The sequence below is a fragment of the Oncorhynchus keta genome, chromosome 17, assembly GCF_023373465.1.
Source record: "Oncorhynchus keta strain PuntledgeMale-10-30-2019 chromosome 17, Oket_V2, whole genome shotgun sequence".
Taxonomy (NCBI): domain Eukaryota; kingdom Metazoa; phylum Chordata; class Actinopteri; order Salmoniformes; family Salmonidae; genus Oncorhynchus; species Oncorhynchus keta.
In genome coordinates this window covers 32613586-32626813 of record NC_068437.1, presented here as the reverse complement: position 1 = coordinate 32626813, position 13228 = coordinate 32613586, and the positions used below count along the sequence as shown (strand labels likewise).

The 13228-nt window shown below is 48.0% G+C and overlaps 1 long non-coding RNA gene across 2 annotated transcripts; it reads left to right on the top strand.

Annotated features, from left to right (window-relative positions):
• The first annotated feature begins 2969 nt into the window (after window positions 1–2969).
• Window positions 2970–10855, top strand: LOC118395727 (uncharacterized). 2 transcript variants are annotated; one of them, XR_008066476.1, is made up of 4 exons: window positions 2970–7434; window positions 7523–8282; window positions 8465–9032; window positions 9366–10855. It is a non-coding gene; the product is annotated as an uncharacterized LOC118395727 (long non-coding RNA). The 2 variants fall into 2 exon arrangements; XR_008066475.1 differs by having other exon boundaries at window positions 8465–10855.
• Window positions 10856–13228: the final 2373 nt, after the last annotated feature.

Here is a 13228-nt window from a genome sequence, read left to right as displayed (position 1 = left end):
AGGCGGACAGGGCATTCAACAAGTTGAAGGCGCTGTTCACTGATGCGCCCGTGTTGGCGCATCCGGATCCCTCTCTAGCATTCATAGTGGAGGTGGACGCGTCCGAGGCTGGGGTGGGTGCCGTGCTATCACAGCGCTCGGGTACGCCACCAAAACTCCGCCCCTGCGCTTTCTTCTCAAGGAAGCTCAGCCCAGCGGAGCGTAACTATGATGTGGGGGACCGGGAGTTGCTAGCGGTGGTTAGAGCTCTGAAGGTGTGGAGACACTGGCTTGAGGGGGCTAAGCACCCTTTTCTCATCTGGACCGACCACCAGAATCTGGAGTATATTCGGGCTGCAAGGAGACTTAACCCACGTCAGGCAAGGTGGGCCATATTCTTCACCCGGTTCCGGTTTACTTTGTCTTATAGACCGGGCTCCCAGAACGTGAAGGCTGACGCACTGTCCCGCCTTTACGACACCGAGGATGGGTCCACCGAACCTACTCCCATCCTTCCCGCCTCTAAGCTGGTAGCCCCAGTGGTATGGGAGGTGGACTCGGACATCGAGCGGGCGTTACGGGCTGAACCCGCGCCTCCTCAGTGTCCAGCGGGGCGAAGGTACGTGCCGCTTGATGTTCGGGACAAGCTGATTCGGTGGGCTCACGTCCTACCCTCCTCGGGTCACCCTGGGGTGACGAGGACAGTGGGGAGCCTTCAGGGGAGGTATTGGTGGCCTACGTTGGTTAAGGACGTTAAGGGTTATGTCTCCTCTTGCTCAGTGTGCGCTCAGAGTAAGGCTCCTAGGCACCTTCCTAGAGGGAAGCTACAACCCCTCCCCGTTCCACAGCGGCCATGGTCACATCTGTCCATAGATTTCCTGACCGATCTTCCGCCGTCTCAGGGGAACACCGCGGTTCTAGTGATTGTGGATCGGTTTTCTAAGTCCTGCCGTCTCCTCCCGTTGCCCGGTATCCCTACAGCCCTGCAGACTGCGGAGGCATTATTTACCCATGTCTTTCGGCACTACGGGGTGCCGGAGGACATTGTTTCTGATCGGGGCCCCCAATTCACGTCTCGGGTATGGAGAGCGTTCATGGAACGCTTGGGGGTCTCTGTCAGCCTGACCTCCGGTTATCACCCCGAGAGTAATGGGCAGGTGGAGAGATTGAACCAGGAGGTGGGTAGGTTTCTGCGGTCGTATTGCCAGGATCGGCCAGGGGAGTGGGCACGATACATTCCCTGGGCTGAAATGGCTCAGAACTCACTACGCCACTCCTCTACTAACGTGTCCCCTTTTCAGTGTGTGTTGGGATACCAGCCGGTCCTGGCACCATGGCATCCGAGCCAGACCGAGGCTCCTGCGGTGGAGGAATGGGTACAGCGCTCCAAGGAGACCTGGAGGGCCGTCCAGGAGTCTCTACGACAAGCGAGTGGACGGCAGAAGAGGAGTGCTGACCGCCACCGCAGTGAGGCCCCCGTGTTTGTACCGGGGGACAGGGTCTGGCTCTCGACCCGAAACCTACCTCTCCGCTTGCCCTGCCGGAAGCTGGGTCCGCAGTGTGTAGGGCCCTTTAAAGTCCTGAGGAGAATAAACGAGGTGTGTTATCGATTACAACTCCTTCCTATTATCGAATTAACCCCTCGTTTCATGTGTCTCTCCTCAGGCCGGTGGTAGCTGGTCCCCTGCAGGACAGTGAGGTACCGGAGGTCCCTCCCCCCTCTGGACATCGAGGGGACCCCGGCGTACACGATCCGGGCCATTCTGGACTCAAGACGCCGGGTGAGGGGCCTGCAGTACCTCGTGGACTGGGAGGGGTACGGTCCAGAGGAGAGGTGCTGGGTACCGGTGAGGGACATCTTGGATCCATCCATGTTGAGGGATTTCCATCGCCTCCATCCGGATCGCCCTGCACCTCGTCCTCCGGGGCGACCTCGAGGCCGGTGTCGGCGCGCTGCGGGAGCCGCGCGTCAGGAGGGGGGTACTGTCACGAGTCCGACCGAGGGTGTTTCCCCTTCCCGGGCGGTTGGCGCTCGGCGGTCGTCGTCACCGGCCTATTAGCTGCCACTGATTGTTTTTCCTCTCCCTCCTTGTATGTTTAGTGGTAGCACCTGTTCATGATTAATCAAGTAATTAGTTTGTCTTTATTAGACAGCCGGCCCGCCTGGTTGTTGTGCGGGATTATTGCAGTGTAACCTTCAGCTCTGTTGTTAGAAGTACGTGTTAGTGCCTGGTCGTTGCTTTTTCCGTTGTACATTCTCTTTCCCTGTGTTTGGGGCCGTTACTATTGTGAGCACCCTGGGATGCGTTGGCGCTATTAAAGACGCACAGCTTTGCACTCACTGTCTCCTGCGTTTGACTCCACACACCTACGACACCTGAAGTGTTACAGGTGTGCAAAATTATTCAGCCCCTTTACTTTCAGTGCAGCAAACTCTCTCCAGAAGTTCAGTGAGGATCTCTGAATGATCCAATGTTGACCTAAATGACTAATGATGATAAATACAATCCACCTGTGTGTAATCAAGTCTCCGTATAAATGCACCTGCACTGTGATAGTCTCAGAGGTCCGTTAAAAGCGCAGAGAGCATCATGAAGAACAAGGAACACACCAGGCAGGTCCGAGATACTGTTGTGAATTTAGTTTAAAGCTGGATTTGGATACAAAAAGATTTCCCAAGCTTTAAACATCCCAAGGAGCACTGTGCAAGCGATAATATTGAAATGGAAGGAGTATCAGACCACTGCAAATCTACCAAGACCTGGCCGTCCCTCTAAACTTTCAGCTCATACAAGGACAAGACTGATCAGAGATGCAGCCAAGAGGCCCATGATCACTCTGGATGAACTGCAGAGATCTACAGCTGAGGTGGGAGACTCTGTCCATTGGACAACAATCCGTCGTATATTGCACAAATCTGGCCTTTATGGAAGAGTGGCAAGAAGAAAGCCATTTCTTAAAGATATCCATAAAAAGTGTCATTTAAAGTTTACCACAAGCCACCTGGGAGACACACCAAACATGTGGAAGAAGGTGCACTGGTCAGATGAAACCAAAATGGAACTTTTTGGCAACAATGCAAAACGTTATGTTTGGCGTAAAAGCAACACAGCTCATCACCCTGAACACACCATCCCCACTGTCAAACATGGTGGTGGCAGCATCATGGTTTGGGCCTGTTTTTCTTCAGCAGGGACAGGGAAGATGGTTAAAATTGATGGGAAGATGGATGGATCCAAATACAGGACCATTCTGGAAGAAAACCTGATGGAGTCTGCAAAAGACCTGAGACAGGGACAGAGATCTGTCTTCCAACAAGACAATGATCCAAAACGTAAAGCAAAATCTACAATGGAATGGTTCAAAAATAAACATATCCAGGTGTTAGAATGGCCAAGTCAAAGTCCAGACCTGAATCCAATCGAGAATCTGTGGAAAGAACTGAAAACTGCTGTTCAAAAATGCTCTCCATCCAACCTCACTGAGCTCGAGCTGTTTTGCAAGGAGGAATGGGGAAAAAAATTCAGTCTCTCGATGTGCAAAACTGATAGAGACATACCCTAAGCGACTTACAGCTGTAATCGCAGCAAAAGGTGGCGCTACAAAGTATTAACTTAAGGGGGCTGAATAATTTTGCACGCCCAATTTTTCAGTTTTTGATTTGTTAAAAAAGTTTGAAATATCCAATAAATGTCGTTCCACTTCATGATTGTGTCCCACCTGTTGTTGATTCTTCACAAAAAATACAGTTTTATATCTTTATGTTTGAAGCCTGAAATGTGGCAAAAGGTCGCAAAGTTCAAGGGGGCCGAATACTTTCGCAAGGCACTGTATATGCATAGTCACTTTAACCATACCTACATGTACATACTACCTCAATTAGCCCGACTAACCGGTGCCTGTATATAGCCTCGCTACTGCTTTAGCCTCGCTACTGTATATAGCCTCGCTACTGTTATTATTCACTGTCTTTTCACTGTTATTTTTTATTTCCTTACTTATCTATTGTTCCCCTAATTCTTATTTTTTACTTTAAAATTGCACTGTTGGTTAGGGCCTGTAAGTAAGCATTTCACTGTAAGGTTGTATAGTTGTATTTGGCGCACGTGACAAATAAACTTTGATTTGATTTGACTTTGATTTTAAATGGATCACTCGTCACTTTAAATAACGCCACTTTAATAATGTTTACATGTCTTACATTATCATATCACATGCATATACTGTATTTTATACCATCTATTGAACTTTGCCTATGCCGCTCGGCCATCGCTCATCCATATATTTATTTGTACATATTCTCATTTACCCCTTTTAAATATGTGGGTTTAGGTAGTTGTTGGAGAACTGTTAGATTACTGCACTGTCGGAACCAGAAGCACAACCATTTTGCTACACTCGCATAATAACTGCTAACCACGTGTATTTGACAAATAAAATTTGATTTGAGATTGGGCCTTGTTTTTTTAGGTTATATTCCTGCTGGAATTATCTCCCAGTGTCTGGTGGACAGCAGACTGAACCAGGTTTTCCTCTAGGAATTTGCTTGTGCTTAGCTCCGTTCCGTTTCTTTTTTAACTTGAACGATTACAAGCATAGCCATAACATGATACAGCCCCCAATATAAAATATGGAGAACTGTACTCAGTAATGTGTTGTATTGGATTTGTCCCAAACATAACACTTTATACTTATGACAAAAAGTGTATTGCTTGGCACATTTTTTGCAGAATTACTTTCGTGCCTTGTTGCAAACAGGATGGATGTTTTGGAATATTTGTATTCTGTACAGGGTTCCTTCTTTTCTCCTCTGTCAGTTAGGTTAGTATTGTGGAGTACCAATAGGTGACCTTCTTTGAGAGGCATTGGAAAACCTCCCTGGTCTTCGTGGTTGAATTTGTGTTTGAAATTCACTGCCAGGGGGATGGCAGGGAGGGCGAGGAGCGGGCCAGTCCGGAAGGCGAAGGTGGAAAACTCGGATGATGATGGGATCTAGAATGTCATCCACCGGAACCCAACAATGCTCCTTTGGACCATATCCCTCCCAGTCCACCAGGTACTGGAGCCAACCCACACGACGTTGGGAGTCCAGGAGGGATCTGACAGCATAGGCAGGGCTTCCGTCGATGTGGAGGTGTGTCGTGGGGGACAGCCTCAACCAGGGGACCAGGAACCACCGGCCTGAGGAGGGAAACATGAAAAGAGGGTGAGATCCGGTAGTTAGTGGGGAGCTGTAATCTATATGTCACCTCATTGACCTTGAATGGCCCCACAAATCGGGGACTCAGCTTATTACAGGGAAGGCGGAGTGGGAGGTTCCTGGTGGAGAGTATTCGTTCCAGACCTCTTTTGCATGCCTGAACCACTTGTCCACCGTAGGAGCTTCGGTCTGGATCTGGATCCACGGAGCCAGGGCTGGCTGATAACCCAGAATACACTGGAAGGGAATCAGCCCGGTGGAGGAGTGACGTAATGAATTCTGGTCGTACTCCGCCCAGGGAAGGAATCGGCCCACTACACCTGCCGGTCCTGGATGTGACTCCTCAGGAACCTCCCCAGCTCCTGGTTCATCTCCACCTGCCCCTTAGACTGAGGCCGGTACCCCGGAAGTGAGGCTGACCGTGAGCACCAGCTTCTCCATGAAAGCCCTCCACAACCATGACATGAATTGGGGGCCATGGTCGGAGACAATGCCCTCTGGAAGGCCATAGTGTCGGAAGACCTGCTGGAACAGTGCCTCTGTGACCTGGAGGGCGGTAGGGAGATCAGAGAGAGGGAAAAAACTGCAGGATTTAGAAAATCTGTCCACAACAACCATAATAGTGATGAAAACAACAGATGGAGGAAGATCCGTGACAAAATCTATGGACAGATGGGACCAAGGCCTCTGAGGCATGGGAAGGGGGCGGGGTTTCCCTGTTGTAGTGTGCCAGGGAGATATTGTTTGGGCACAGACGGAGCATGAATTCAAATAACGGGCGACGTCCTGTGCCAAATTGGGAAACCAGTACTTAGCGGAGATGGATTGACTAGTGCGGGTGATACCTTGGTGTCCAGCGGCTAGGGATGTGTGTGACCAGGTCAACAGCCGATCCCCCTCCATGGGGACGTAGATGCGTTCAGGAGGACAGGTTGCAGACACACCCCCCTAAACATTGTTGGTTAAGGGCTTGTAAGTAAGCATTTCACAGTAAGGTGAAACCTGTTGGCGCATGTGAGTAATAATCATAGATTTTGATTTGATTTATGGTGGTTAGTAGTCAGAGTAAAATCAATGAAGAGTTAACAGGTTTTTCACATTTAGCCAGGGAGGGTTTTGAGATCAGTTGTGTGAGATTAAAATCAATGCAAATACTCCTAAATTGATCTGAATCCTGGGATAAACAATACAGATTCAAATCCCCTAAAATTATCAACTCCGAGGACAGTGTGTTAAACACCGATATAGCACCAAAACCATCTGCCATGGCAGCAGGGGTGACGTAGATCCCAACAAGAAAAACATGTGTATTCTGGTTTATGGACACATCTACAACCAGGGGCTCAAATTTCTTGGAAACATAAATATTTAAAGATTGGGATTCCCATGAAATTTGATTTTACATGAATGGCCACTCCTCCCCCTTTCTATAATAATTGACAAATTTAAATACATTGTAATAATTTACTTCAAGCCTTTATCAGAGACAGAAACATTTGACCATGTTTCTGAGAGAACCTGAATCTCAGGACATGAGTCCTGTATCCAAATGTCGATTTGCTGATTTTTGAAATCACACTTTGCATATTAAAGGTGCATTATCCCAAGCACCCTACGAGATTTAAAGTATTAGGATCATTCAAACAAGAGCTAACAGGCAGCTATTTGTTGATGGGGGTGGTTTGATAATGCTGTGGGGTTGTTTTGCTGCCTCTGGTACTGGGGGGCCTTGAACATGTGCAAGATTGACAATCCAATTACAATATGTCCCCAAATTTTTTTTAGTATCAATTTATTTTAGAAGAAATATGGAATTATTTAAGAAAGGGGCAAGGGTGCCAAATTAGCACTGTCAACATATTTGGCCCACCAATGTACAGTGCATTCGGAAAGTATTCAGACCCCTTAACTTTTTCCACATTTAGTTACATTACAGCCTTATTCTAATATGGATTAAATCATTTTTCCCCCTCATCAATCTACACACAATACCCCATAATTGTTACATCTGCTCCTGCCACACCCTCTACTGCTCATCCTGTGTCTCCTGCCACCACTCCCCCAGTGCTCTTTCTCTCTCTTTGTGTGTGTGTGTGTGTGTGTGTGTGTTTGTGTGTGTGTGTGATTGTGTGGGCGGAGACAGGTGTGCTGGAGTCAGAGCAAATCCCCAATAGCTGCAACCTGTTCCATAATGAAGACCTCTACAAATACTCAGCCCTGCCACTTCCACGCTGCCAGATTGTAATCTCTGCTCAGTCAGTCTACGTTTCATGCCGTTTGTTTCTGTTTAGATCCTTTTATCCTGTTTTCCCTTGCCTGAAGCCGTTTTCCTCTCCACTACAGTTCTGCCCACTCTGACTCTGGTCCCTGTCTCCAGTCCCACACTCATCAGTCCTGCTACTCTGTCCTGGATCCCCCACTCTACTGCTCCCTTGGATTCTCCTCTGGACCTGCCTACCCTGTCCCAACACCTCTCGCTCCAGCCTCAGCCTCCGCACCTGGTTTCCTGCAACCCACCCAAGCTTCCCCTGACCTGCACCCCATCTTCCCCATGTGTTTCAATAAATACCTTGGTTACTTCATCCCAGTCTCCTCATCTGAGACTGCTCTCGTGTTCACCTGTTCCGATCTCTGCGTAACAGTACGATCTGGCCAAAGAGATGAACCCAGCAGACTCAGATCCTCTTCACCAAACCTTCGCCAGCCAAGGCGCCCTGCTCGAACAACATCACCAAGCCCTGAAAATCCTTCTGGAGCACATCGCGGAGCCTTTTGGACCTGCAGGGTCGAACCTTCGCCCAGAGCTCGCAACCAGGCCCTAGTTCTTCTCATCTGCTCTGTGAGCTGTTTGTTCCAGCCCCCGAGCGTTACAATGGCAACCTCTGAGCTTGCAGAGCCTTTTTGGTATAATGTTCACTGGTATACGAGCAACAGCCCTACGCTGATGCTAGCGAGCGGGCCAAGATTTTCTTTCTGATTGACAGCGTCTGTGGAACAGTGCTTTCTTGGGCCAAGGCTGTGTGGGAGAAATAGTCCCCCTTCCGCTCCTCCTACTCCAGCTTCACGGAGGAGATGAGGAGAGTCTTCGACCACCCTGTCTGAGGTAAAGATGTCGCTATGTGACTCCTGTCCCTCCGTTTTACTGTATAAACTCAAATTTGTGATTTTTGTCAATGCAATATACTATTTTTATAGCCGTGTTTGTTACTACTTTGTAATATTGTTTTATTGCTATATCCTTATTGTATTCTAATTACTAATAATTCCTTTATTCTGTACTTTCAGAAACCACAAACAGTATTTACCAATATCATAACTGGAGCTGGACATCTTTTGAGCTGAAGATTGAGGCCAGCTTTTGTATGCTAGTGAACACACAGGCCAATATGTAATAGTCGTCTATTTTATTGCAGTATTGGTGGTGGTTGGTTCAACAACCTTTTTTACTAGAGGAAAAAAAACTGCAGTGACTGAACAACTGCATTTCCACCCCCCACCTCTAAAGGCATAGTATCATGGCAGGTCACCTGTCAGGTCAGTCAGTCACTAATTGCTGCAGATGTGCTCAATAGTGCTTGAGCATATAATACTCCCCAAAGCATGGTGAAATACATAGAGGTGTATCACATGCTAAACATGTATTTCGTCAACTTCCTCTGCTTAATTCTCCTGGTGCCAGACAGGCAGACTTTGCAGTGCCTCCGTGTGCGACTACCTTGAGCAGCAGTTTGAGGGACTTGCAGGGAAAATGCTGTGCAGGGGATTGTCTGAAGCAGGACGACCCCCAGTGGATGGGCGCCGAGGGGTGTGGTGCTCCTCCAGCAGCTCTCTCAAGGTTCTCTCTGTACTTTTGGTAGGTAATTGCTTTACCTTTCAGGGAAGGGAGATGATGATGAGGCAGTGGGTACGTGGGTGAGATATTGTCACTAATTGCATAATGGAACTGTACGTCCAATTACAAAAAATACCTTGTTCAGTGATCATCTCACCCGTTAGTTGGCGGTGAACTATGTGGCCGTTGAGGGCAGCAGTGTCGATCAGATGGAAAAAATATCTCCTTATACCACTTGGTAGTTTTCTGAGTGCATTCCACAAAGCTGTTTATCATGTCCGCCGTATCCACTGCCCACATTTTGAGGTTATAATCGAGCACACAGTCTGGTTTGATTTTTCTCTCTCCCGTCAGGTGGTCCACCTTCCCTGTGGCCGACATGGTTGCTGTATGGACGTCTCGTTTGTCATGCCCCTTTACTGCCAGCTGTTGACCATTCTCCTTGAACTCCACCTTCCCTCTCTGCATCTGAATGCCGGCATCCCCTTCCGGTTCGACCTGACTGTGCCACAGGCCCCTGTGCTGTTGGAGAGCAGATGCTGGAAGAGTGTGGGACTGCTGTACCAATTGTCCATATACAAAGTGTGTCCCTTGCCAAGATGAGGAGCCAGCATGGTCATCACCATGGACCGGACACCTCAAGCCCCTTATAATGTTGGATATCAGTGGTGGACTGTGTAAACTATAATGTCCTGGACAAATCCTGTCTTCACGTCGCACATGACAAAGAACTTGACCCCAAACCTGTGCCTTTTGGTGGGAATATATTGATGTAATGCCAGCCTACCTTTCCATAACATCAGGGACTCATCAATGCATAGGTCCTTGTATGGCACAAAGACCCGACCAAATGCTGATGTCAGGCTGGTAAGATATTTCTTATTTTGTATAACGGGTCATTTAGGATGGCAGTAACATTGTTGTCGAAATGCAGGCATCGCAGCAGAACTAGAAAGCGGTCTTGGGAAAAGAGGCAAAGAAGAGAGTTGCAAACATAGAATACTGGAGCACAAATCCTCTTAGGGATTTCTTCTTTTACTATCCCCATGAGAAGGACTGTCACCAGGAAGGTATAAATTTAACTAACTGTGCATGTCACCCATTCAGCGAGTTTCCCCCCCACTCCTGGCTCTCTCTTCTCCTGTACCTCCAAGGCATAGCGATTGGTCTCCTCTACTATGTCTCATACCAGCTCCTCTGTCAGAAACAACTTGAAGCACTCTGCCTCAGATGGAAATGGCAAGGGACGTTGCACTCCAGACTGAGACTCATCAAAGCAAACAGCAGGGCCGGGAGGGGTGAAATGGCTGGCGGCCTTCCAGAGAACTCCTGTACCACAGAACTCCTGTACTTCATCCACTGTCCGTCTGCCTCCATCACCACCAGCATCTTCAAAGGGACCTGGGACTTCGTCAGTGGACTAGGGATCCTCAGATTCAGGGTTCTCAATGGCTACAAGGTTGGGGGGCAGCTCCTCACTGTCAGAATCTGATTCCTGACTTTCAGACTCGTTGTCAGAATATTTCAAAATCTCCAGAATTTCCTTATTTGTGAGTTTTCGCCATATGGTTTCTTGATAGGAGTCAGCTGAAACGTTTGATAGGACAATTTAAGGTAAGAGAGAATAGCTAGTGTTGCCATTGTTTTTCAGAAAATAATGTTATATTAATGATATAATTGTTATCTTTGGTGTTGAGAAACCCATAGATGTGTAACAAAAACTGGACTCACAGGGAAATTCACCCAATGGTCATTCCCCACCCAGAAAACACTCCCTGCATTAGCTAGCTAAGTAAGATTAAGTGAAAAGAATGTAACAAAATAAAGCTAGCTCTCTCCCGCTCGACTGCTTCGCCTTCATTTTTGATCATCTTCAAAACTGTTCAACTGTTGTGTTTCTCTCTCTTTGAGTCAACTACTCACCACATGTTATGCACTGCAGTGCTAGCTAGCTGTAGCTTATGCTTACAGTACTAGATTAATTCTCTGTTCCTTTGATTGGGTGGACAAGACCTCCGAAACGTTGGAGGACATCCTGCAAATGTCTTCATAATTACTGTGTAAGTTTATGGAAGGGGGTAAGAACCATGAGCCTCCTAGGTTTTGTATTGAAGTCAATGTACCCAGCGGAGGACAGAAAATAGCTGTCCTCCGGCTATGCCATGGAGCTACTCCAGAGACTGCTGTTGAGGCTACTGTAGACATTCATTGCAAAATAGTATGTTTTAATTAGTAATTTGATGAGATGTGAATATATTTAGTAGAGTTTTATCTAAAAAGGATGACCTTTTTAATGTTTCAAATTGTACTGTACAACACTGTCCACTGTAAAAAGAGAGCTTATATTACTAGCTAGCTACCAACAACAACAAAATAACTTAGTTGTTTGTCATTTACCCTCTTGAGTCCTGGTCCAGCTTGTCTAGGCTGCCGCTGTTGCTTGCTGGTCTCGCAATTATTTGTATTCGCTGTCTCAAATCCTCTTCATTGTATTCCACCTCAAATAAATATGGCTGTATGTTTCTTTGTAAAAGAACTCCAAATCACCCCAGAGCTCGAGAACATTCTTCCCACCTCGTGCCTGGCGACAGCACTCAGCTGGGGTATCGGGAAACAGGTCCGGGAGACGCAGCGGTCCCAACCGAATGTTCGTGCCTGACGCTGTCCACTCCGCGGTCCTGGAGTGGGCCCATTCTTCCAGGCTTGCCTGCCACCCGGGCTCCCGTGGGACCCTGGCCTCCGTGCGACAACGCTTTTGGTGCCCTACCATGGTTGCAGACGTCGCCGCCTTTGTCGCTGCCACCACGGTCTGTGCACGGAACAAGACCCCTCGACAAGCTCTGGCTGGCCTCCTCCAACCTCTGCCCGTCCCCCATGGCCCCTGTTCTCACATCTCCCTGGACTTTGTCACGGGTCTCCCCCCGTCTGATAGCAACACCGCCATCCTGACTGTGATGGATCGCTTTTTCAAGGCCGCCCACTTCATTCCTCTCCCCCGGTATCGTCTCGGGCAGAAGGTATGGATATCCACCCGGGATCTCCCTCCGGTTTATCGGCCCGTTCCCATTCTCCAAGATCAATAACCCCTCTGCTGTTCGTCTTCTGTTGCCCAGTATCCTTCATTTCCATCCCACCTTTCATGTGTCCAGAGTCAAACCCATGTCTCACAGACCATTGTCTCCTGTTTCCAGGCCCGCCTGCCTGACCACACCTGACCCAGAGCCTGCCTACTGACCTGTACCTTTGCCCCCGGCTGGATTCTTGACCTCTGCTTACCCCCAGCCTGCCTGTTGTCCGGTACCGTTGCCTCACCTCTGGTTTACTGACCCCTGCCTGCCTTGACCTGTCTATTGCCTGCCCCTATTGGATCATTAAACTATTGTTTATTCAACGTGGTCTGCATCTGGGTCTTACCTTCATACATGATAGAAACGCAGGAGAAAATGGCTTAAGATGTTTTTTTCATTGTGTCCCAGACCATGAAGGACACAATACACCTACAATTGGTATAGGAGACATGTTTTCTGTAGTTTATATGTGTTAGACTTGGCACAAGACTGGTCTAACACTTACTTATACTCAGGCAGACATACCCCGGACATTACTTCTCCATACATGTCGATCCCGCTCTTACCCCCCTGGTGCATGAGGGCATCCCCAGCATTGCGTACTCCTTCCACCATTAGTACGCACAAATGCCTTCCCTCCGTCACGCGCATCAGCGATTATTGGACTCAATCACCTCTGTCATTACCTTCCCTATATATGTATGGTTCCCCGCTCTGTTCCCTGCTTCAGCATGGATTGTCATATGTCCTTGTTTACCCATGTGCCGACGCTGTGCCTGTCTTGTTACCTGTTTATTGCTGATTAAATGTTGACGCCCCGTACCTGCTTCTCATGTCCTGCGTCTGTCCGTACAATACAAGGGGTCACAAGATGTACAGTAGCTACACAAATTCACAACAAAAATTCCCAACTGTATCACATTTTTCTTTCAGTTCAACAAGGTCACCACACATCAATCATCAGGCCATTACTTGAATTGCAAACATTTGCTTTACTTCAAAGAAACAGCTGCACTATCATGTTACATAAGCACACCACAAATAGCATGAGGACATCCAGAAAGGACATGGACACAGAAATAGCTCGTCAATACCTTTTTGACACATACTGTCTACTATATTCTCTCTGGTGTGCATCAGCACCAATGT